Raw genomic sequence first — 26,269 nt, 5'->3', positions numbered from 1 at the left:
AATGCAAGGGAATGCAAAGATCTGGAATTTAATTAAGCACTACTGTAATATGGGGCTACTATAGTGCTATTTAGAGGATATACACGCCTCTTCATGGAATGAAGCATGTATTTACAATTGGTTATTCTCAGACTACAGCAAACAGTTCATGTTGGTTTAATCCTATGGAAGCTATGTGCAAGGCTCAATGCATATCTATGAAATGGGCTACACATATTGATGTGAACAATCATGCTATGTGCTATATGTCTGTATGTCATTCTTGAAAATCAAGTGCTATTTGTTGCTGATATCAATTCAGGCAATAAAGGGGCTATAATATTCAGGGTAGTGTGTTTATGCAGTCAATTATGATGTCTACATCAAGTCTATATGGCATTCTTGAAGATTATATATTGCCCATGGTTGTTCTTGAATTTTGGAACCAGTATGCTATTTATGGATGTTTCAAGTGGTCCTCAAACTCAGATTTGTTGGTGCAAGAATGGAGATGATTAAGAAGGATAGGATTTATGTTCACTTGGATAAGGAAGAAAGGCAAGATGCAAAAAGAAAGGAATTTTCAGGACTGGCCTGAAGGACTGACCTGAAGTGCAGGAATTTTCAGGCAATTCCCTGAAGTGCAGGAAGTTTTAGGCAGTTACCTTTGTAGGAATGTGCAGGTCTGTTACCTGAATTGCAGGAATTTTAGGTTGGTTATCTAAATTGCAGGATGAAAATGACAGGCATAACCTGAATCGCATGAAAGATGGAAGGAAGCTTGATAAAACTTAGAAGTCTTGTCAACAAAGGAGTTTTTTTTTGCATTTTTCAAGATCTACCTGCAACTGAGTGTTTCAAGTATCCTAAACTGTTAGAATTGCAAGAATATCCTGAATACCATAGGCTGAAGACTTCTACTCTATCATTGCAGAGTTTTGAGATTGGTTGAAGAAAAAGCAAGTTATTTTCAAACAGTAGCTATGCTTCATTATGGGTAAATCCAAGAAGTAGGACAAGAGATGCAAAATTTGTTTTGATCATGGCCATACTTCAAAGTGTTTTCCATATGTTCATGAGTCCTGTGAAAGAGGAAAGTCATGTAAGTATTTCTGCATGTTTGATCTATGTAAGCAGTTCAATGGTATTCACAAGAAGTTCTCTTCCGCCGCAAAGAAAGGTTCAGATTCAAGGCTGGATAAAGCATGGGAAAAGCTTACTTCTTTTGCGACTGTACTTGATGATGCTTATGAATGGCATGATGATCATGAAGGCCGGAAGGTTAAGTCTTGCTCAAGTTTGAAGCAGGTTCAAAGATTGCTTAGAGCAGTTGCGAAGCTCAAGGAGAAGTATTATGATGTTTTGGATTTAGATCAGGATTCAGATTCAAGTGATGATGATGATTGTTACCCTTTACCTATGGGTTTGCCAAAGATTGAGGCTGAGGGAGTGAGAGAGGACAATAGCCAAAGCAGCCAAAGATCCTCAAGTACCCCAAACCCAACACAGGAGCTTACCAATGGAAGAGTGGAGCATCACCCACCTTGTATTGACGACTTGAAGGTATTTTCCATACTTTGGAGTCTTGCAAACTATTATAATCAATCTTGAATCTGTTGTATTGAAGAAGAAAGAAGTGATGAAGTTATCATCAAGGAAGTTGATCAGTTTGATGATCAGTCTGGTGATCAAGAAGATCAGTCGCATATTCAAGAAGTTGATGCTGTCATGTATGACAAGCATGAGGCTGATGTTTTTCTTAATGAAGATGCTATTATGGATGATTTTCTTTGTTCTCTTACTAGTTTTGAGGAAGATTATGCATCAAGGGAGTCAGATTTCACTGAAGAGGCTTTACAAGTACTTGAAATGCCATTGCCTATAGTGCAAAATCCATCATTTCAGGATGTATTTTTCCAGGATACCTATATTTCCAGCATGCTGAATACTATTCCAGGTTATTTCAATATTCAGCCTAAAGAAATTCAGCCATTTTTTACTGCTGTCAACTCTTTAGTTCATTGCTTGTATGAGCAGTTTTCAGGATAGCAAGCTATGGGACAGCAGCAAATCAGTTTTCAGCTAGTTTTAGGACATCAAATGAATAGTTTTCAGCAAGGTACAGGTCTACCACAGCAGGCTGAAGGTCAAAAATTGCAAAAATCAGTTCATTCATGTGGTTTTCATGAAGATTTGCATGAGTTATGTCCTATGACTCAGTCTTCAACTGAGATGATTGAATGGCTTTCTTCTGAGTTGAAAAGGAGAGGAATGCAACTGAAATTGTGGCAGTTGAAGCTTTATCTGTCATTAATCGGCTCCAGGAAGAGAAAGCATTGCTTCAACAAGAGGTTTTTCATGTTAGGACTGTAATGGATTTGAAAGTTTCTCATTATTCGGAGGTCATTAATGCTCTTCAAGTAGTTGTTTCTCAGAAGGATAATGTAATTGCTGATTTGCATACTCAATTGGCTTGTTCTTATATTCCAAATCATGATGTTATTCTTGAGGATCTGTATGCACAGAAAATCGATATGGTAGATGAAGTAGACAGTGATGCGAAAGAATTAAATTTTCAAGAAAATGATTTAATGGTACTTGTGTTCGAGATAAATGTTGATGGTATCATTCAAGGGTATCACGAGCAGCTCAACATGGTTGGAAATGCAGTTTTAGAACAGCAAACTATTCAATTTGCAGTCCGAAATCTGTTAGGACAGCATTCAGGCAGTTTTCTTGAACAGCAGGAGCATGTTGAATTTCAAGATAGCATATGGAATGAGAAGTATAAATTAATTCAGGACCAAGGCACTACGTATCCTGAAGTTTTTCAGCAACAAGAAACTCCTGAAAATCAGCAAATTGGTCTTATTGCAGTTTATGACTGTTCAAGAGAGCATCCTGAAGACTTTTTGGCAAGGAAGGAGCAGTCTAAAGTTCACGAAAAACTGAATTGGATAAATTATTTCAAAATTTTGGAGCTATGTACCCTGATCCTGAGCAGCAGGAAAATTCCCAAAATCAGGATACTAAAGAATTTGAGCATGTAGTGGACAATGCATATGTGAATGAACAGGATAATAATCAAGTTGTTAATGTTTTAGTTCATCCTCATATTTCTGAAGTTTTTAAGTATTCTAATTAGTTTGGAAATGAAGTTGAAGCCAATAGTATTGTGCAAGTATCTGCCGTAGTGGATATCTTTGCAATTGATGTTTTGCCAGAAATGGTTGATATTGTTCAGGATAATCATTTTTTGAGCATGGCAATGAGGATATTGGATAAGTTAGATGATATTTCCAGAAGTATATTGCACTTTTCTCTATTAGGAAGTGCTCAAGTTCTTTACCCGCAAGACGATTTTTCAAGTTTGCTGGAATTTTCAAGTTTTCAGCAGATTTCAGTAATTTAGAAGTGTTTAGGTCTGCTGGTAATGTCAGAATCACAGCATGGATAGCAGATACCTGAATTCTTGAAATCCAAATTTCTGCAACCCGAATTCCTACAACAACAATTTGAGTTCCTGATGCAAGAAAAAGTGTGGCAACAGCTTAAAATGTAGGAATTAGACCAGAAAGTGTAGCTAGAGCATGGAAAATAGCAAGTAGAGCAACAACTTAAAGATCAGGATTTTCATATACCTGAATGTCAGGAGATATATGTTATATCAGTTTGGATTGATGCAAAGTAATATTTTTGGGGTGATATGGTATAGATTGAAGCTATGGATGAGTATGATGTAGATGCGGATGCAGTTCTTTATTGTTTTCTTTTACAGGTTTTCTTGGATTATCTTGCACATTTCTTTGGAGATGCAGTTTCTTGTTCGAGATTCAAGCTGTGTGGTATATTACCATATATTTCTTATGATGCAGATGCTGAAGCATCATCGACATATTTCTTGATCAAATTTTCTACTCTTTGCCATTGGAGTAGTGATTTATTGATCATTTCCAAACACAAATTCCATTTTAAAAAAAATTCAACTACGAGTTCCCTTTATTCGTCCTTTTTTTCTTTTGAACCTTTTTTGCCTGTGAAGTTTGGTCTACCTTACCCCCTCCCCCTTGAGAATGATGAAATTCCTTCCTAGGACTTGAGGGTGAAAGGTTAAGGGCATGAAGAAGTACTAGGTTGTTGTGCTTTATTTCTTCATGAGCAGAGCATAGAACTATGGGTCATACTCCAAGTGGTTGTGACGGTCCATGTTTTGAGGCCTAATGCCTATATGTGTAAGGTATGTCAGGACATTGGTTAGGAAGTCAATAGAGTTTATCCTACTAGTGATGTGCAATTCTTCCTTAGACATCATCAGGAGCCAATCCAAATAGAAATGGGTCGTAACATGTTCCTCTAAAGGTTGTTTACATGTGATGGAGAGAGAGTATATGCTACATGTAGTAGTTAGCTATGTGTAAGATAACTATAAGCACACAATAAGTGTAGGCTAAGTAAAGCTAGGTTAGGCTTTGCTAAGAAAAATCTAACTACATGTGTAGGATAAGTATAAGGAGAATATGCCAAGCTAGGCTTAGCTTGTAAACCATAGGATGTGCTTCATCATCAACTATCTACCATATCCTCAACTTCTTGCTACATCATCTTCTAGGCTGGGCTAGAGGTAAGCTACACTAGGCTTGGCTAGGCTAGGCTTTGCTAAGCTCATGTGAAACATAGATGCAAGCGAAGTGTAGGCCATTCTATGCTTAATGATGCTAGGATTAGGTATACTCATCTATACTAAATGGGGACAAGGAAAGCCATGTTAGGCTCCTATTAGGCTAGGCTTCATTGAGGCTAACTATAAGATAGTAGGCTATCCCAAGCCACCAGGTCTAGCTATTCTTGCCTATGTTAAGTGTGAGTAAGGAAAGCCATGTTAGGCTAGGCATCACTAAGCTTAGGCTAGCTATAGGCATATGCTAACTATAGGTCATGCTATGCCACTAGGATTGGCTACACTTGCCTATGCTAAGTGTGCATAAGGAAAGCCATGTTAGGCTAGGCCTCACTATGATTAGGCTGCTAAGTATAGGCATAGGCTAACTATAAGTCAACCTATGCCACTAAGTTTGGCTATGCTTGCTTATGCCAGTAGGACCAGCTATGCTTGCCTATGCTAAGTGTAGACAAGGAAAATTATGCTAGGCTAGGCTTCACTAAGATTAGGCTAAGTATAGGCATAGGCCACTAAGATTGGTTAGCCTTGCCTATGCTAAGTGTGGGTGAAGCCCTACTGAGCTTGGCTACACTTGGGGTAAGGAATACTAGGCTTCTTTAAGTCTACATGAAGCATAGTTGTATATTAACTTGAGCTCAAGTCATGCAAAGTCGTGCTATCACTAAATAGAATCAGAGCAAAGACATAGATGCTTCATGCACCCTAGCAAGGTAAAACACATGAGCTAATAAATACAATGGGATTAAATATGTACTGTTTGAGGAGGAATTGAATATCCTTGATTGATTTAAGGAAAGCATTTCACTCGATTAAATATATAAGGAATTAAACATATCATTTTACTTCTATAGAGTCATCTAGTTATTGCATTAAATAAATATATAATTACGTGGTTTAATTATCAACTTTTTTTCTTCTTCTTCTTATGTGTTTAGGATGCACCATTTGTGCTATTTTTTGCTAGAAGAAAAGGAAAGAAAATTCATCAACCAATCAAAGGTATGGCTATCTATATTTACTTTGATTTTTGGTTTATTCTTTTATTATCATGGTTTACTACAATAATAGGTGAGTTTCTATACTATCTTTTTTGTAGATATTTCTCTTCATCTTAATGCAAATTTTGATATGGTGAAGGTCATTATCTCAAGAATCCAACCCTAAGGATGAGAGAGAGAGAGAGAGAGAGAGAGAGAGAGAGAGAGAGAATGATGGTTGAGATAGAGGAATTTTTGGGCATCCTTCCACGCCACTCAAAGTATATCAATACATCAAAGCAAACCACGATAATAAAGCATGAGCATGAGCTATCCCATGAGAGTGGTAGTAATAGCAACACCGATCAAAGTCCCTCTCCAAAAAACATAGAGAGAGATTGATAGAATACAAATAGCATGAAGAGAGACCAATAGAAGCCCAACAATATAAAGAGAGAGAGGTACAATCCTAGCAATAAGTGTATTACCAACTAATGCATTAGGTGGGATCCTCCATAATACTGCGGGAAAGGAGGTCATGAGCTACTTGTGTTTTGTAGTGTGCACAAACTATAGATATTTATTTTTATGCTTCAAACAACAAGATTGAGATGCAATCCAAGTGACTATTTTTGTAGTTTATGAGAAGTTCCCCAATCCCCTACATCTAAGGTTCATAGATGAGTGGGCTCAAGAAAGGATAAGTCAATGCCAATCATTGCACATGGTCAAATAGATAGAGGCTCAAAGCAGAGTAGAGTGTGGGCTCTTTAGCCCACAATAGAGTAAGGCACGATGAATTCAAATGTACAAAATTTATTCATGGCATTTGGGTTAGGAGGCATCGATACAATGGGAGCTATGTAAGGATCTGATTTTCTTTTAGTTTTTATATATGACTATTTAGCATGGATTGTATCTAATACTCTTGGTGATTTCATTTTGCAGTTGGGTCTAATTGGCTAAGTTCCTACTAGCCACTCTGAGACAAGCTATAAGCATCATCATAACATGCTTGATACATTGATGCACTTGTGGTAGCAAGGCATCTTCACAAAGTAGTAGTGGTTTGAAAACAAATACAAAGAATTTATTAAGTTACTTCTTTTGTGAAATACTTTGAAATTTCTTAGTTATTTTGAGCTTGAATTATGTATATCTATAGGGGCAATAACACAATGACACAATTGTAGAGGGAGAGTGTGGTGCAAGAGAAGGTGATGCTATACAGGGCAAAGAGCATAATGTTGAGGAGAGCGATGGCGATGAGGATGATCAAAGAAATAAAGAAAATGAAGAAGAAGAAGAAGAAGAAGAAGAAGAAGAAGAAGAAGGTGGTGATAATTCTTTGGATGTAACATACATGCCTTGATTATGTGATGAATAACGTTTTAGTAGTCGCCTAGAGTTTACCTTCCAGTTGTCGCCATCAGTACTCTAACTAGAATTTGTCGGCTAGCTAACCCTAGGTCTACCCCACAGGGGAAGCATCTTGCCGTTACCCACGGAGAACGGACTAGAAGGTTCCTAATTGACCTAACAGTCACCTATCACCAACTAACTCACATCTCGAGGTGTTCCTTAAGAGGCTTCTTGTTCGCAAGGAGTGACTACCATTACCCTTGATTCATGGAGTCCAACACTTTTTTCCAGTAGCAAACTAAGGATTTATGAAATCCCTAGCAATGCTCTGGCACAGCCACTATACCTTTCCCCTATGATAATTTACAATTCAGTTCTAATACTAAACCCCAGGTAAGTTGGTGAATCGGCCATTTCTAGAGTGTTTTCTTAGCGTTTGTTTTTGGAAAACCTCTCAGTCAACCGAGACCACCCTAGCATAGAACAAGATTTGTCAGGAATCCATCCACACGCTTCCCTCTATAAAGTTTCTTAGTTATCTAGATTATATTCCATAAAGTGTGTTCTCTTGCCCATATAGGAGAAAAATTACAATTTCACGTGTTGCCTCATCCGGCGCATCTGCACGTCACCAATATCAAATCCACCTATAGCTAGCTTTTTAGGTGTCCCAAGTAAAACTCGGGCCATACAAGGAACCAAGTAGTTCCTAGGTGCGTAAAGGATTTACTAGCCAGAGCCCCCTTGGCATCCTGTCTACCTTCTACTTAATGTGATCTCTGCTGGGAGACCTCTCACCATCGGAGTTAGTCTATGCTTTCGCAGCAGTAAAAACATCCCTTCTTGGTATGGGGATTTGATGACCAGGAAATCAGTGCAAATAAAGGCACAAAAATGTGCTAAACATGGAAACATCCTTTGCAAACTAACACTTTGCTTTTGTACCCCTTTGTCAAAATTTCAAATATGAAGCAATGTAAAATGTGTAGTCAAAAAGGCTCACATTAAAAATATTCCTAGGAAAAGGAAAGGTCAAACCCTTTTGTCTCATGCTAAAAATGAAAGGTCTTTAGACCTTAGTCCATGTATGCAAATTTGAATTTTTATAATTCAAGAAAGGAAAAGGAGGTGGTTGCAGCCGTGGGATTTGAGGAGGTGGGAGGTTGAGGTGGTTACACCCTCTCTCTTCCTTTATCTTCTTCTCTCACGGTTCATTTCTCCCTCTCTCATTTTGGCACAACTCTCATCTTTCTTGTTCTTTCTTTCCTCTCTTGTGCTTCATGCTCATTTCTAATGATGGAGAGTGAGGAAGAGGAAGAGGGTGAGGATGGAAGAATTGTCCAATTTCTTGTGTGCCTTCCTCTTGTGTGTTTGGAGAGCATGGTTCTTGGTGAGAAGAAGGAGAGTTTTCTTGCAGGTTTTGTGGCCAGCAAATGTATTTGCAACCTCTCTTGGCCGGTTCGTGGTTCTCATGGTGCCGTGGCAGGGTGCTCTTCATTTGGTGCACTAGCCAGGAAAGAGGTGGCTACGAAGCTTGCAAGAGATGGATTTGCAACTACATTTTGACTATGGAATGCTATTTCAATGGCTGCAATTTGAGGAAAATAGAAAGGGGTGAAGACGATTGGTTGCGCTGTCAATGGAGAGTGAAGGAGATGAAGTCGATGAGGCTATTTTTTTTAAAAAAAATTCATGTTGCTGCCCTACATACAAGGAGCCAACAATTCTACATCCCTCTCCCACATTGACAGTGCTTCATTTCAAAGCACGCTCATCATTGGGTTCAATCTTTCCCTCCTTCCTTCTTGGGATTGTTGAGGGTATTGCATTTGCTGTATAAGCTTGAACGTGGCAACCACTGGCAGCTCCTCTCTAGCATCTCAAAAGCCGCCATGTGATCAGCCATGGGATTCTTCCGACAACAATTCCATCTCTTCATCTTTCGTGTAGATCCATTGTATAGTTCCTCCAAGGTCGTGTGGGAGAGGGTAGGCGCTAATAAAAGAAGGAGTGGGAGGCCGCCATTGCAAAATGAGTCAGAGAAGGAAGGGCAGCGTCTCTCCTCTCCCTCAGCATCATCATCATCGTCATCATTACCAACATCCTCTTTCATTGTTGCCAGCGTAGAAGAAGCAGCAGCAGCACGACTTCATTATTATCACCTCCAGGTCTTCTCCCGTAGTAGTTGCCGCTTCTTCTCCTTCCGCAGTACCTGTCTCCACCACAATACTCTTCACCCCTGGTTGCTCCTCTTCTTCCTTAAACAGTAATGCAAGGTTCTCGCATGACACAGAAGACCAATACTCCATAGGCTTCATGCTGTTGCAGGCACCTTTACCTCATCCTCACCTCCTCTCATCTCCACGCGGTAGTTACAGGCCTCTCCTTTATCCATTTTCAAGATAACCATTTTTTTAAAAAAAGGCCTTGATAATTAAGCTTTTCAACACAACCTTGTTGGTGGTTTACATGCATATCTTTTGTTACCCTTAATGCAACCTTTTATTTTCACCAAGACCATTCTCCAATGCTCACAAGCCTTAATTTAGGTTTTCCTTCTTGTTGTTTTCTTTTTCAATTTTAATACAACTTATCTCTCCTTTCCTTTTCAAAAAAAACTGGGTGGAATATCTTATGGTCATATCTTTTGTGAGGGTATGCATTATGGTTATATCTTTTCGGGTTTTCCTTATGAGATTTTGATGTGGTTGTTTTTTCTTTCTATGCTAAGTATGAAGTTGTTCTTGTATGCAAAATTGTTGAAGAGCCCTATCTTTTTGGGTTTTGCTTGTGGTTTTATTTTATGTGCTTGTGACCTAGGCAATTACGTCCTAGCTGTGTGTTTTGCTTTTGTGTGTTATTTCCCTCCTTATCCAATGGCAATTCAAAGATGATGAAGAAAAAAAATGAAGATCGAAGATGAAGATGAATATTTTTCCAAGAGCTGATCGTGGTTCTTCTTCAAGTTTGTTCGCGGGGACGCTTCACACTTAAGCATGGGAGGAATGATGACCAGGAAATCAGTGCAAATAAAGGCACAAAAATGTGCTAAACATGGAAACATCCTTTGCAAACTAACACTTTGCTTTTGTACCCCTTTGTCAAAATTTCAAATATGAAGCAATGTAAAATGTGTAGTCAAAAAGGCTCACATTAAAAATATTCCTAGGAAAAGGAAAGGTCAAACCCTTTTGTCTCATGCTAAAAATGAAAGGTCTTTAGACCTTAGTCCATGTATGCAAATTTGAATTTTTATAATTCAAGAAAGGAAAAGGAGGTGGTTGCAGCCGTGGGATTTGAGGAGGTGGGAGGTTGAGGTGGTTACACCCTCTCTCTTCCTTTATCTTCTTCTCTCACGGTTCATTTCTCCCTCTCTCATTTTGGCACAACTCTCATCTTTCTTGTTCTTGCTTTCCTCTCTTGTGCTTCATGCTCATTTCTAATGGAGAGTGAGGAAGAGGAAGAGGGTGAGGATGGAAGAATTGTCCAATTTCTTGTGTGCTTTCCTCTTGTGTGTTTGGAGAGCATGGTTCTTGGTGAGAAGAAGGAGAGTTTTCTTGCAGGTTTTGTGGCCAGAAAATGTATTTGCAACCTCTCTTGGCCGGTTTGTGGTTCTCATGGTGCCGTGGCAGGGTGCTCTTCAGGATTCAACACATATCCTTGGTGGAGGTATAGGGATCCTCAATTTTTATGTGTTCCAATACTTATTTCAATCAGGATCTAATCTAGAAAATCACAAACAAGATTGATGTCTTCAAGCAATTAGGACTTCAAACAATCATGCAACTTTCAAGTGATGATTAATCTCATAGCAACAATCGACCTTTGAAATTCACGGAGTGAGCTCTTTCCCTTGGAATTTAACTAGGGTATCTAGATTTTTGGGTCTCTAACTTCCCCATTTAAGGTTTATGATGACATTCTTGTAACCCAAGTTTCTTGTCCTTAAGTCAGTTTCTTCAACTTGGAGATATTTCCGGTCTTCAAAATCTTCTAGATTAAAACTATATCCTTGACTAATTTCTTCAAGGTTTCATTCTTAATAAATTCGTCTTGAAAAATTCCTCATGATTTCTCTTGAATTCTAAGATTTCATAGTTTTCCTAAAAGTTTCTAGCATATAAGATTTTCTAATAATTTACTAAGTGAATACTCTAAGATCGCAGTATTTCTTAAGAGACTTATCTTATTTCTATTGAATTCAGATAAATTTTTTTAGAAAAACCTGTGGTATCGCAATTGGTAGGGTTGTTATCCATGCTCGTGACTCCGTTAGTGACTCCTGCGCTCTCAACTCCAACCGTTGTTTCCATGTTGGTAGGGTCATTCGCGATTCCCGCTTTTTGAAATATTTTCCTTTAGGGCCATGATGGAAATGTGATTCATAGAAGAAGAAGTACACGGTAGTAATTTCGGCTAGCAAAGGCGTAAGACTCTCGATGATGATGAGGTTATTGTGGGATTTGATGATGTAGGCCTTGTGGATGGTTCTTCTTTCCTTATGGAGAGCAATACTTCTCTCTCTCTCACCTTGGCAAGTAAGGTTAAGAATAAGAGTAGCTCTTTCTCTAGTATAGAGCAAGAGCGAGAGAATAGGTATGATCTCTCTCTCTCTAGTAAGACGAATTGTATGCGCAAGAGCAAGAGTGAGAGAATAGGCATGACTTCTAACCGGCCGATTGATAGAATAGGATAGAGTTCTTTAGTGTCTTCTCTTCTTGGATTAGAGTAGAAGAGGATGAGAGACCTTCAGTGTATCCCCCCCTTGGGTTGAATGGAATGGTGTCTCCTTGTCTCATAGAATAGAGTCTCCTCCTTCTTGATTGACATCTCATCCTTGTCAAGATTGCTCTTGTTCCTCTCCCTGGTCATCCCCATGCCCTCAATTTATAGTTTTGTAGGGGGGGGGAGAGGGTCATTCATCAAAAGCATTGGATGATTTTGTTTACATGTGATTTTTTTTTTTGGATTATTATCTATCCTAGTCTATAGTGCAATGTTGACGTTCGTGATGAGGAGGATATTGTTAATGTTCGCAATGATGTTGCTGTCGCCGTTTGGCCGGTTTTTCCTTTTTTTTTAAACAAAAAAGAAAGAAATAAAAAATTACGTAATACATAAAAATGTATTACGTAAGAAGATTACATCCTCTTCCCCTTAGAGGAATTGAGATGTCCTCATCTCGAGAGAAGTTGGGGGTGTTGTTTACGTAGGGTTTGTTCATCAATCCAAGTGGCATCCTCCTCATGTAATCCTTCCACTAGATGAGATATTCTCTAAGGGTCCTATTCCTAAGGATTCTTTCTTTTACATCCAAGATTCTATCAGGTTGAAGTTCAAGTATACCTTAGCTCAACATCACATTTTGTTGATCATCAAGAATATGATCAGGATTAGGTACATAGGGCTTCAAGAGACTTACATGGAATACATCATGAACTTTTAGGGTTTCAAGAAGTTGCAGCTTATAAGCATTAGGTCCAAGAGCCTTTATGAATTTGTAAGGTCCACAGTATCTTGGGCTTATCGTCTTGCATTTTCCCAAGGATAAAGAAATCCTCTTTGGGCGTACATGAATAAAAACCTTGTCCCTTTCTTGGAAGATTGGCTCTTTTCTCCCTAGGTCAACATAGGCTTTCTACCAATCCTTGGCAGTTTGTATATCTTGCTTGATGGTTTTGACTTGTTTGTCCATCTCTTCAAGCATCTTCTTAGAAGCTTCAACCTTCAAGGTAGGTTGGAGAAGTTTAGCGAGGTTAGGCATTCTTGCCCATATAGAGCTTGAAATGGGGTCATCTACATACTCTGATGATAGGACGCATTGTAGGAAAATTCCACCAAAGATAGATATTGTATCCACCGTCTGGGTTCTTTGCAACAATATGCCCTAAGTATGTCTTCAATGACCTGATTTACACACTCTGTTTGCCCATGATAAGTTGTACTAAAACAAAGCTATGTACCGAGAGCTTCAAATAATGCCTTCTAAAAATGCAAAGTGAATAGAGAATCACGATCATTGATAATTATCTTTGGCAGTCCATGAAGTCTAAAGATTTCTTTAACAAATAACCTTGCAATATCTGAGGCTTTGTAGCTGGTTTTGACAAGAATAAGGTGGGTAACCTTAGTCAATGTTCCCAAAATTACTAGTTATATCTTGCTTGAACTGAGGGTAATCCAACTATAAAATCCATACTAATGAATCCAACTACAAAATCCAACGTGTCCACAATTACCAATTGTATCCTCCTTGAGCTGAGGGTAATCCAACTACAAAATCCATACTAATGGATTTCCATTTCATTTGAGGAACATCAAGTGGTTGTACCTTTCCTAGCAGCTTAACTTGTTCAACTTTTATTCGTTGGCAACTCAAGCATTCCATTACGTATGTAAGTACGTCACTTTTGAGCTTCTCCCAATGATAGCTTTTCCTAACTGCATAGAGAGATTTGGCATAGCTAGGATATCCTAAAAATGGGGAATCATGAGCTTACCATAGTATCTTCTTCTTAAGTTCTTAACTTTAACGAATACATAATCTTGTCCTAAAGTAGACAAGTCCTTTGTCAACAAAGAAGTTAAGATACTTTGTCTTAAGCTTAGAATTTTTTTCTTTGTTATGAATTTCCTTTAGCATTTTCTGATATTTGGGATCATTATTCGCCTTCTCCTTGGCTAGCTCGATGATGGGATTGCTAGGCATTGATATCATTGTAGCTAGTGTTTGAGATCTAAGAGGTTCTTCTGATCTAAATGTATTGAGAAATGATTTGTGGCTTAAAGCATCTGCAACTACATTCTCTTTGCCTTGTCTATATTTGATCTCAAAATCATACTCTTGCAAGACTTCGATCCACCGACGTTGTCTCATATTTAGATCTCGTTGAGTGAAGATCCACTTAAGAATTTTATGTCTTCATAACTTAAGGGCGTGGATAATTGTAAGTAATTCCAAGTCATGAATAGCATAAATTTCCTCACGAGTCTTCAATTTTCTGGAGGAATATGCTACTAGATGTCCTTCCTATAGCATGAGAACGCACTCAGATAAGTTATTCATGAATATATGTGTGTATCACATGGGTTCAAAATAAGGTATTTTTAAAATGCCATTTTTATACATTTTTTACATACATAAGGTGTAATATAAAGGGGTTATTTATAGATTGAATAAAAAAGGGTTATGTTTTATTCATGAAAAAATCACAATTAAGGATATTTATAAAAAGGCCTTGAATGCACATGATGTAGAGAATATACATATAGTAACTTTCCTAAGAGTACGCATCCCAAAGCAAGAGAGCTCACATTGGTCACCACTTCAAATTATTTGTTTAGATTGGGTAGTTTGAGGATCGGATCTGCTTAGCTTGAGCCTGTCAAAGCTAGAATGTTCAACTTCGGTCCATTTAATGGCCACTTACTTCTTGAGTAGGTCGATGAGGGGTGTAGCAATCAAATAATAATTCTTGATAATGACCCACTACCATCCTGTTAAACCCAAAAAGCTATGAACTTCACTTACGATGGTTGGAGGCGGCCAATCTTGTACATCCTTGGCATTGGCCGCGCATCTACTGAAATTCCTTTTGCTGAAACTATAAAACCTAAATACTTGATTTGCTTCGTGAAGAACACACACTTCTTCTTCTTAGCATACAGCTTGTGAGTCTGCATTGTCTCAAGAACTATCCGCAGTTGTGACTCATGACTTCCTTCATCCATGGAATATATTAAGATATCATCAAAGAATACAAGGACAAATCATCAAGATAAGGTCTGGATATATATTGCATTAATCTATTGAAGGTAGCACGGGCGTTTGTTAATCCAAATGACATTACAATAAACTCATAGTGACCATACCTTGTGCTAAAAGCGGTTTTTGGAATATCTTCTTGCTTTGGTAATACCCTGATTTGAGATCAATCTTGGAAAAAATCTTTGCTCCTTCTAGTCGATCAAGTAGTTCATCGATTCTTGGAATTGAATACTTATTCTTGATCGTTACTTGATTTAGCCCTTGATAATCAATGAAGAGACATAGAGTCCCATCCTTCTTCTTTTGAAATAACACCGGAGCTCCCTAGGGTGAGTTACTGGGTCTAATGTATCTCTGATCTAAGAGTTATTTGAGTTGTTCCTTTAGTTCTATGGATTTCAAAATGGACATTCGATATGGTCACTTTACACTGATGCAGCTCCTAGTACTAGCTTGATTTTGTGGTCAACTTCTCTATGTGGTTGTGGAAGTTTAGTTAATTATTCAAGAAATACATCAGCATATTCCCTAAGCCACAACAGTTCATCTTCGACTTCTTTATCCTGTTCAGTCTTATTTAATTTGATTACGTATACAGGTGAGCCTTTTCTTAAACCTTTAATGATTTGAGAAGCTTTTGCTAATTGAATCTTTGGTTTCCTTGCTTCTCCTTATGTGGTCACTTATTGTCCTACAAGATTCAAGAATGTGACTTGGTCCTTTTCACAATGAATATGAGCGTCAGTGGAAACTAACTAGTCCATTCCTAATAGGCACTCATAGGTTCTCAGGTTCATCACTCTAAAATGCATATTGGTTTGATTTCCACCCAGATTAAACTCCACCTTACTTATCTGTTGTGTTGAGGAAACTTATTTTCCATCAACTAACTCAACTATCAGCCTAGGTGCATGCATTGTGTCTATGCCTAGTTTTCTAGCACACCTTAGTCGTATGAATAAATGTGTGCTTCCACAATCAATCAAAATTTTAAAGGGTTAACCTTTATAGGTTGATGGTGTTTGAATAACTAAGAACTGTCGATTTGGTCCCTTCTTATTGAGAGAGGCGTGAATTCTCGCTCTCTCGATGTCAGTTTCCAAAGTGGGACCTTCATCATCTTCTACTTCCTTGAGAGTTATGCCAACAATTATTCCTCTAGCTGTGGCTCCAACTCTGGTCGTTATGGAACTTGCTTTGGCATTTGTTTTGTCCAAGTTTTGGGCATCGCCTTTGGATGTGGCCAGGTTTGTTACAATAATAACACCTGAAAGTATCCTTATTACCACTAGTAGAAGGAATAAAGTTTCCCACCGCAAATATCTTAACCTTCTTGCTATTAAGAGATTGGAATTGACCTTGGGCTCTTTTTGCATAGCCCCTAGATATATTTCAGTTTTGAAACTTATTATTCCAAGGCTTATTGATTCTTGGTTTGGACTGGAGTTCCCGTACAATCGGTCTTGCTCTTATCAATGCATCTTGGAGGTTGAATGGACGCATTGCTTCAAGCCGTGTGTTCAAGGGATCATCCAATCTGTGGCAAAACTTAGATACTTGCTGTGTAATATTCATAGATGGTGCATACTTGAGAAGTGTTACAAACTTCGAGTAATAGGCTTCCAGTGTCATTCCAAGTTTCTTTTAGACCAAATAATTCATTCATCTTTTGCGTGCAGTATGCTAGCGGGAGATACCGGCCTCGCACTATATCCTTGTTGATCATTGCTTGATTAGCTGGGGTAATTCCAACAGCAATGAAATAGTCTTCCATGGACTCGACCCATATTTCTGCTTTAGCCTCGATGTTTTTACCTTGGCTATCAAACTCAAGTGGCTTGATTTGCTTAAGCATGAACTTCTTTTCTTGGATCTCAATAGCATTAAGGGTAGAAACAACTTCCTGTGGTATCATAAGATTTTGTCTTATCAGCTCTACGAATGTTATCATACAATTTGCTCGTATCTTATTAAAAAGAGAAATCTTTTAAGAAGGATATAAATACTTTATATTATTTTTCAAAGAAGGTTGCATCATGATAGAGTTTTTCGAATTAACTTAAGGAATCTAACCATGGATTTCGGATATATCTACTGACTTGTTTCAAAAAAATTGTTGCTTGAATGGTAAGCTATTTCATATTCAATGGATAGACAAGATAATTTCTTTTTCCATCAAGGGAAAAGAATACATGGTTTATTTGGGATGGATGGTTATTTGGGAGAGATGATTTTCCTAATACAATTTAAGCATGGCATTTGGATACATCCATTGGGTAATAATCGGGCTTTGAAGAATGGATATCTAAAAATCAATACTTTAAAGGAAGATCAAGAAGTCCATCTTTGGTGTAGTTGCGGCGTTTAGAGTGACCAACAACTATAATTCGGTTCGCTAGGATGACATTTGTTTCTTCCTTCTAAATATATCGATTTAGTTTAACCTCTCGGTCTCTAGTGAATAAAGTTGAATTTACTCTAGCTTCATGGAATAAATAAACCTTCATGACTTTAAGGTTTTCCATCCATCTTATCCTCTTCAAATTGGTCTGATGGTTTGCGTCGATATAACAATATCTACCGCTTATCATCCAACATCTTTCTTGGTATAGTGGAGAAGGATCGTAGATGCGATCCAAAATCCACATTATTTGCATTCTCCATCCATAATTCAAAGAATGCATTACTGATGTAAACATTGCTCCGAAGACTAGGAACCGCTTCTAATCTTCGTCTATCTGGGTAGGGAAAAAAACACATATCAGCAAGGGAAGGGGAAAACAACTCATATCTTAGGCTACAATTACCAAGTTCTTGATTTCTTTTAGCTTTGATACCAGTTGTAATGTACTCACCTTGATAACCTGATGAGTAACATTTTAGTAGTCGCCCAGAGCTTACCTTCCAGCCATCGCCATCCGTACTCTAACCAGAATGATTGCATTTTGTCCATAGCTAGTTAGCCCTAGGTCTACCCCACAAGGGAAGTGTCCTATCGTTACCCACAAATAACCGACCTGAAGGTTCCTAATTGACCTAGCAGTCACCTATCACCAGCTAACTCACATCCGAAGGTGTTCTTCAAGAGGATTCTTATATAGAAGGAGCGACTGCAATTAGCCTTGGTTCATGGAGTACAACCCTTCTTTCTAGTAGCAGACTAAGGATTTATGAAATCCCTAGCAATGCTCTCGCACAACTCTTGTATCTTTCCCTTAACATAATTTACAATTTAGTTCTAAGACTAAACCCTAGGTAAGTCAGTGAATCGGCCCTTCCTAGAATGTCTTCCTAGCGTTTTTTTTATAGAAACTTCTTGGTCAACCAAGACCACCCTACCATAGGACTTGATTCATCGAGAATCCATCCACTCGCTTCCCTCTATTAAGTTTCTTAGTTATCTAATTACCTACCACATTACGTGAAACATATAAAAATGGATTCTTTAATTAAAAATACCTTTATGCAGAGTTGTTTGTTTGCATAATTTACTCACGGACATACAATTAGAATAGAACAATTTTGCTTGATTATATTCCATAAAATGTGTTCTCCTACCCATATAGGAGAAAATTACAATTTCACGTGCTGCCTCATCTAGCACATCTGCACGTCACCATGATCAAATCCACCTATAGCTATCGTTTTTAGGTTTCCTAAGTATAACTTGGGCCATACAGGGGACCAAGTAGTTCCCAGGTGCGTAAAGGATTTAATAGCTAGAGTCCCCCTAGCACCCTGTCCACCTCCTACTTAATGCGATCCATACTGGGAGACCTCTCGCCATCGGAGTGAGTCCATGCTTTCGCGGCAGTAAAAACATCCCTTCTTGGTATGGGGATTCAACACCTATCCTTGGGGGAGGTATAGGGATCCTCAATTTTTATCTATTCCAATACTTATTCAATCTCAATCTAATCTAGAAAATCACAAACAAGATCGATGTCTTCAAGCAATTATGACTTCAAATAATCATGCAACTTTTAAGTGATGATTAATCTCATAGCAATCTACCTTTGAAATTCACACAGTGAGCTCTGCCCCTTGGAATTTAACTAGGGTATCTAGATTTTGGAGTCTCTAACTTCCCTGTTTAAGGTTTATGATGACATTCTTATAACCCAAGTTTCTTGTCCTTAAGTCAGTTTCTTCAACTTGGAAATATTTCCGGTCTTTAAAACCTTCAAGATTAAAACTATATCCTTGACTAATTTCTTTAGGGTTTCGTTCTTAATAAATTCATCTTGAAAAATTCTTCATGATTTCTCTTGAGTTCTAGGATTTCATAGTTTTCCTAACAGTTTCTAGCCTATAAGATGTTCTAATAACTTACCAAGTGAATACTCTAAGATCACATTATTTCTTAAGAGACTTATCTTATTTCTATTGAATTTGGATAAACATTTTTAGAAAAACTTGTTGTATCGCAAATAGTAAAGGGTCATTATCCTTGCTCGTGACTCCACTAGTGACTCTCGCGCTCGCAACTCCAACCGTTGTTTCCACATTGGTAGGGTCACTCGTGATTCCCACTTTTGAATTATTTTTCTTTGGGGCCATGACAGAAATGTGATTCATAGAAGAAGAAGAACATGGTAATAATTTCGGCTCGCAAAGGCATAAGACTCTCGATGATGATGAGGTTATTGCGGTATTTGATAATGTGGGCCTCGTGGATGGTTCTTCTTGCCTCGTGGAGAGTAATACTTCTCTCTCTCTCACCTTGGCAGGTAAGGTTAAGAACAAGAGTAGCTCTTTCTCTAGTATAGGGCAAGAGTGAGAGAATAAGTATGATCTCTCTCTGTCTCCATTAGACGGAGTAGGAACGAGAGTAGAGGTTAGACTTCTGACCGTTGGATTGATAGAATAGGATAGATTTCTTCAGTGTCTTCTCTTCTTGGATTAGAGTAGAAGAGGATGAGAGACCTTCAGTGTATCCCCTCCTTGGTTTGAATGAAATGGTGTCTCCTCATCTTGCGGAATCGAGTCTCATCCTTCTTGATCGGAATCTTGTCCTCGTCAAAAATGCTATTGTCCCTCTCCCTAGTCATTCACATGCCCTCAATTTATAGTTTTGCAGAGGGGTGTTAGATATGATCAATGCCCCACCCTCATTAGGTGCCACCAATGATCCATGGTGCTCAAAGTTGTAAGGCCCCCACTATGAGGAGAAGCCAAAATTGAGCCCAGACATTGGTTGAGTCCTGACTTATAGATGAGATGAGGTCTATGTGACCGAATGGCAAAAAGGTGACCGTTGTGGGTCTAATCTTTGGGTTAGACGGAGTGGTTAAGCTGGTAGCAACTCGAGGCGCATTGCATCGAGATGCGGGGTAAGGGAGTTAAAAGGGGCCCCTATTTTGGGGTCCGGGGGCAGCAGAAGCGGCCCTTGGCTGGGGGGTCCCAGGGGGGCCAGCGGCCCCCCTGGCAAGGGGTCCGGGGATAGCGCCCCCGGCTCGATGGTAAAGGGAATATTCCTTGGAATATTCCCTGGCCGTCGACTAGTGGAGGCTCATATGGTAGGTCAGTCAGGCCGACCTAACAGCCTTCGCGGGCTATAAAAGCTAACACTACAAGGATTTGGGCCAGTAGCGACACCCATTTGCGACAGCGGATAGCGGCGTCGCTATTGGCGTCGCTATTTGCGTCGACGCAAATAGCGACGCCAATAGCAACGGGCCGCAGGAAAAAAACGCGGCCAAAACCGAGCGCGGTTTTCATTTCTTGTTTGCTCCATTGAGAGTTTTGAGAGCGAGAGCGAGGGAGAGAGCAACCGTCGTGAGAGAAGGAGAGAAAGAAGACTTGCCGTCGCCGCCGCCGCCGCCGTTGTTCGCGAAGGAGAGGAGGAGCCTTCATCGCAAAGAGAAGTCGCCCCACGCTCGCCATATCTCATCGGTGAGTCTCCCTCTCTCTTTCTTTTGCTTGTTCAAGGTTTAAATCACTCTCTTTCGCTTCTTTAGGAGAGGAAATGAAAGAGAAAGAGAGGGAGAGGGAGAGAGAGGGAGAGAAAGAGAAAGAGAGGGAGAGAAAGAGAAAGAGAAAGAGAAAGAGAGGGAGAGTGCATTCTCTCTCTCCCTCTCCCTTTTGCTTGTTTAATGTTTAAATCACTTTCTTTTTTGCTTGTTTAGGAGAGGAAACGAGAGAGTAAGAGAGAAAGAGAGGGAGAGGGAGAGGGAGAGGGAGAAAGAGAAAGAGAAAGAGAGGGAGAGGGAGAGGGAGAGGGAGGGGGAGGAAATGAGAGAGGGAGAGAAAGAGAGGGAGAGGGAGGGAGAGTGCATTCTCTCTCTCCCTCTCCCTTTTGCTTGTTTAATGTTTAAATCACTTTATTTTTTGCTTGTTTAGGAGAGGAAATGAGAGAGAGAGAGGGAGAGAAAGAGAGGGAGAGGGAGAGGGAGGGGAAGGAAATGAGAGAGGGAGAGAAAGAGAAAGAGAGGGAGAGTGCATTGTCTCTCTCCCTCTCCCTTTTGCTTGTTTAATGTTTAAATCACTTTCTTTTTTGCTTGTTTAGGAAATGAGAGAGAAAGAGAGATAGAGAGGGAGAGAAAGAGAGGGAGAGGGAGAGAAAGAGAAAGAGAGGGAGAGGGAGAGGGAGAGGGAGAGGGGGAGAAAGAGAAAGAGAGGGAGAGTGCTTTCTCTCTCTCCCTCTCCCTTTTGCTTGTTTAATGTTTAAATCACTTTCTTTTTTTCTTGTTTAGGAGAGGAAATGAGAGAGTAAGAGAGAAAGAGAGGGAGAGGGAGAGGGAGAGGGAGAAAGAGAAAGAGAAAGAGAAAGAGAAAGAGAAAGAGAGGGAGAGGGAGAGGGAGAGGGAGAGGGAGAGGGAGAGGGAGAGAGAGAAAGAGAAAGAGAAAGAGAGGGAGAGGGAGAGGGAGAGGGAGGGGAAGGAAATGAGAGAGGGAGAGAAAGAGAAAGGGAGGGAGAGGGAGAGGGTGAGAGAGAGAGAGTGCATTCTCTCTCTCACTCTCCCTCTTGCTTGTTTAATGTTTGAATCACTTTCTTTTTTGCTTGTTTAGGAGAGGAAATGAGAGAGAAAGAGAGAAAGAGAGAAAGAGAGGGAGAGGGAGAGAGAGGGAGAGAAAGAGAGGGAGAGGGAGGGGAAGGAAATTTAAGATAATAGACTTATCGATAATGGTATGCAATGTGCTTTGCCATGGGCCACGTACATTGGTGACTCTTTAATATGGCTTAAAATTGGTCATGTCCTTCATAATGTCCAAGTAGGGGATCTAATTGTGATATGCATAATTCATTGTTTTTGTATTAACTTTATAGGCATAACAAATTAGAAATCATGCCAACTAGTCAACAGAAGGACTAAAAGAAAATGATACCCTAGCTAATGGTCATTACGGTACTTCATCAAAATGAACCCAAAAGTATTGTTATAGAAGAAGAATCCCTTAAATTGAGTATGGGATATTTTCTCTCAGGTCTTATGACTATGAGTAGAATTGATTGAAATAAATTTTATTACTATAGTTGATAAATTTCATAGATGGCATTAATTTTAATACGCGATCCTAGGACAAAAAAACCACATTTCTAAGATGCTTTTTGTTGAGACTAATTTATTATTAGAATAAGAGATCCTCAATGATGCTCAAAATGGATTACTTATACTCAAAGCCCTCTAGTGCAGTTTTTTACAATAACGAATAATTATCTACCGGGACAAACAAATCCTTGAGCATGATACAAGGCCGAGATATAACATCGGAAAATCTCTCAACTACTATGTACAATGCAAGATTTATGGTCAACTTGCAACTTGACGTACATCTCCATAAAGCTATCCATTTAAGCCTCGAGATACCTCTCCAATATGCCTGTTTTTCCTTTCTGCAATTCCATTTTGTTGTGGGGTATAACTGCATGAATATTGCTGCTTTATGCCATGCTCCTGCAAGAACTTTGCAAACTCATTTGAGAGGTACTCTCCCCCTCCATCTGACCTTAGGCATTTTACTTGCAGGCCTGTTTCTTTTTCAGCCATAGCTTTAAGAGTTTTGAAATGCCCAAAAACTTCACTTTTCTTTTCCATAAAATACACCCAAATTTTATGCTATAGTCATCAATAAAACTGACAAAATAATGACAGTCTCCAAGAGATGCAGCTTTAGTAGTCCACACATCAGAGTGGATTAATTCCAATGGCTTCTTACTCTCTTGAACATGTCTAGGAAATGGTTTCCTTGCCTGTTTTCCAAACTGACAGGCTTCACATACCTTATGCATTTCTGCAACCTTGAACCTATGCAATCCTGCAACAATGTTTTGGGCCTGCATTGATTTAAGTCGCTGTACATTAACATGACCAATGCGTTTATGCCAGATATCAATATCTGCAACTACACCGGTCCCATGTGCAAACATTGCTGCACTCAATTCAGGCATGTCTGCATCCAATGTAAACATTCTGCCCTTCTTTCCTTTTGCTATCAAGCGACCTTTATTTTTCATATCCTCAACAAAGCATCCATGAGGATTAAATCTGACCTGCAAGCCCTGTTCAACCATTTGACCAACAGAAACCAGATTCTTGGTGATATTCGGGACATGAAATACATCGGACAGGTATTTCTTTTTCCCATCCTGCATAGACAAAGGAATTTTTCCAATCTGCACAATAGGATGTGCAGTATCATCACCAGTCTCCACAAATCCTGGTTTTTCCATTTTCCTTGCATCCTCCATCCATTCTGCATGACCTGTCATGTGGTTTGATGCACTTGAGTCAACATACCATACATCGTTGCTTTCTTCTGCACTTGTCACAGAATTGTTCATGTGCTGCACCATAAACAAATGCTCATTTCTGTCATCACCCTGTCTACTAGAAGATGCATAATTCCCTTATTGCAGTTTTCCATTCATGATGTCATTCTGCCTTTTATAGCAGTCTTTAGCCATATGACCCATTTTACCACAGTAGTAGCATTCAACATTACTGTTTGCATTTTGGCCTCTTTGCCATCCACCACGACCTCTTTGGCTCCCCCTGCCTCTAGAGTTACCACGTCCTCCTCCATAGGACTGGTTTTCTTGAGTTTGCTGCATATTCTGATTTCTACCATGGCCTCAAAATCGGCCTCCTCTACCTCTGCCTCTACCTCTTCCAGCATTTGAGTAGAAGACAGCTTCTTTTGAAGTTCCTCCTGAAGAAGATGCACCACCATTTCTCTGCTCCTCAGAAATTAGAAGAGCAATCAACTCCTCAAAATCAGGAAATCTTTCACGGATGGAAATGGATGTCCGAAACTACGCATAATCCTTTTCTAGACCATTCAAGGTCACAGAAACTAAATCATCATCTTCCACTGGCGACCCAATGGAAGCAAGTGCATCTGCAATCTTCTTCACCTTCATGTGGTAGTCATTGATGCTCATATTTTCTCTTTGCACATTGTGCAACTCTTGCTTGAGCTGCATTTTCCTGGCTTGCGTATTTGTGCTATACATCTTTGACAGAGTATCCCATGCCTCCTTTGGCGTACTTGCATCCTGAATATGCACAATCATAGAGTCTGAAATGCTGATAGACAGCCAATACATAACTTTCCTGGCTCTCTCATGCCATGCTTTAAATGCCTGCATTTGCTGTTGATTGGGAACATCAGGAAGAACTGGTTCTTCTTCATTTCCTGCAACAAATTCCCAATATCCTTTTCCCATAAGGAAATTCGTCATTCTAAACTTCCATGCTTGGAAGTTGTTCTTGTCAAGCTTTTCAGTGACAATCTGTGAAAGAGAATCAGATGCCATTACAGAAGACTGCAAAAAATTCTGTCACTGCAAAAACCACAGCTTCACCCTCACAAGGGAAAATCTGCAAAATTGGCGAAAGTGGTATTTGACCATACAGTCACTTCCTAGTGACGATTTTGCATCAACAGGCAATAGGGATGATTCTGTAACTCCCAATGTCTCTGCGCACAAGCATATAATGCAATTTTTACAGTAACTATTCACCGACCTGTAGAACAGTGGCTGCACAGCATAAAACTGGGCCTTTTCCTGAGTGCGTGCAGAAAACTTCCGCCTCCAAAACAGGCCCTGAAATGGCCTCAAATCAAAAAAACAAGGTTGCCATGGGCTAAAGCCCTTACCCGCAGCATATAGTGCCCTCTTGCTTCACCGTGAAGGGCATCTCAACCTGAGACAATGCACTCCTGCACTTTCCGGCTGTGCTACCTGCAGAGATCTGCTCCCAAAACAGAAAATGAAAGCAACACTGCTCCTCTTACCAGAACACCGCGAGCTTGGCTTGCTTTCTTGAGCTCCTTACCACGAACAAGGCTCTGATACCATGTCAAGATTATGGGAGAGAAGGAAGGAGTCTCACTTGTAGCTTTCTTGCTTGCACAATGGGGGAATACACACAAGGGTGGAGGCTGAAAACAGTTTTCCTCTACTTAGATGTGTAAGCCAAAAAACTCTCATACAAAGAAATAGAAGAACCCTATATATGGGTCTCAAACCAAACTCAACTAACTAAGGTGGCATACTAACTGAGCCACGAACTAGAGTAGATAAGCATAGCTATCATGTAGCTATTATTCATGGGCGGTGTACCAACCGCGTCTGCAACTAACACGTCGGTGACATAAATACACAATGGTCACCCTGGCGTATCACGAGTGGAGCTCGATATCTCAACATGAGGTACTCGAATAGGCTTTAAATTCCATGGCACATGAGGTACTGTAAAGATCACCATAGGTGCAACTATGGTTGGATCAACACATCCAATTTCATCTAGTTGAAACACAAAGGGTTTCCCATGCCTTGTCAACATCTGCAATAAACAAGCTCTTTTTGTAGGTAAAAGAAAGCTTGTATCACCAATTTTCAACTTTTGTAAAGTTTCAGCTGTAAATTTATGTCCTACTCCATGTGGATCCCGTAAACTAGGTTGTTGAGTCATGTTTTCAGCCTACCCATCACTTTCAGGTGGTAAAGGCAAAGCCATAGGATTAACCTTCTTTGCAACTGTTTTGTACTTTGTATCCACCCTTGCTTCAGCCCTGTTTTGCAGTCCATATTGCAACCCACAACATTCATGCTCAGTAAACTCTTGAATGACTTCATAAATTTCTAAAGTATCAACATAAATAACCTCATTTTTTGCCATGTTTTTAGCATTAATTGTTGCAAAAATTTCAGCCACTATATCAACATTAACCAACCCTGAAATACCTTCATTTGCAGCCATCAAACCATATGTCTTCAGCTCTTTTTCAACCCATCCTACATTTTTCTTTTCAACCCTGCACATGGCTGAAATATTCTTAATTGTCCATTCTTGCAATCTAGAAACAAACAGTTTCTTCCTTTCTTGGAGGCATAATTATCTTTCTAGAGGCAGTACCATAGCCTCCACTTACAACATTACTATCTAAAAACCTTTAAACTCTCGTGCATTAGGTGGCATGTGATTATCCTACAACCTATCCTGATTGTGGGGATGATTCACACAAATAGTGAGAAACTGTACTGCCTTTGTA

Source organism: Lygodium microphyllum, chromosome 4 (assembly GCF_053477565.2).
Source record: "Lygodium microphyllum isolate KBCC chromosome 4, Lygodium_microphyllum_v1.1.10, whole genome shotgun sequence".
NCBI lineage: Eukaryota > Viridiplantae > Streptophyta > Polypodiopsida > Schizaeales > Lygodiaceae > Lygodium > Lygodium microphyllum.
This window is presented reverse-complemented; position numbering follows the sequence as displayed.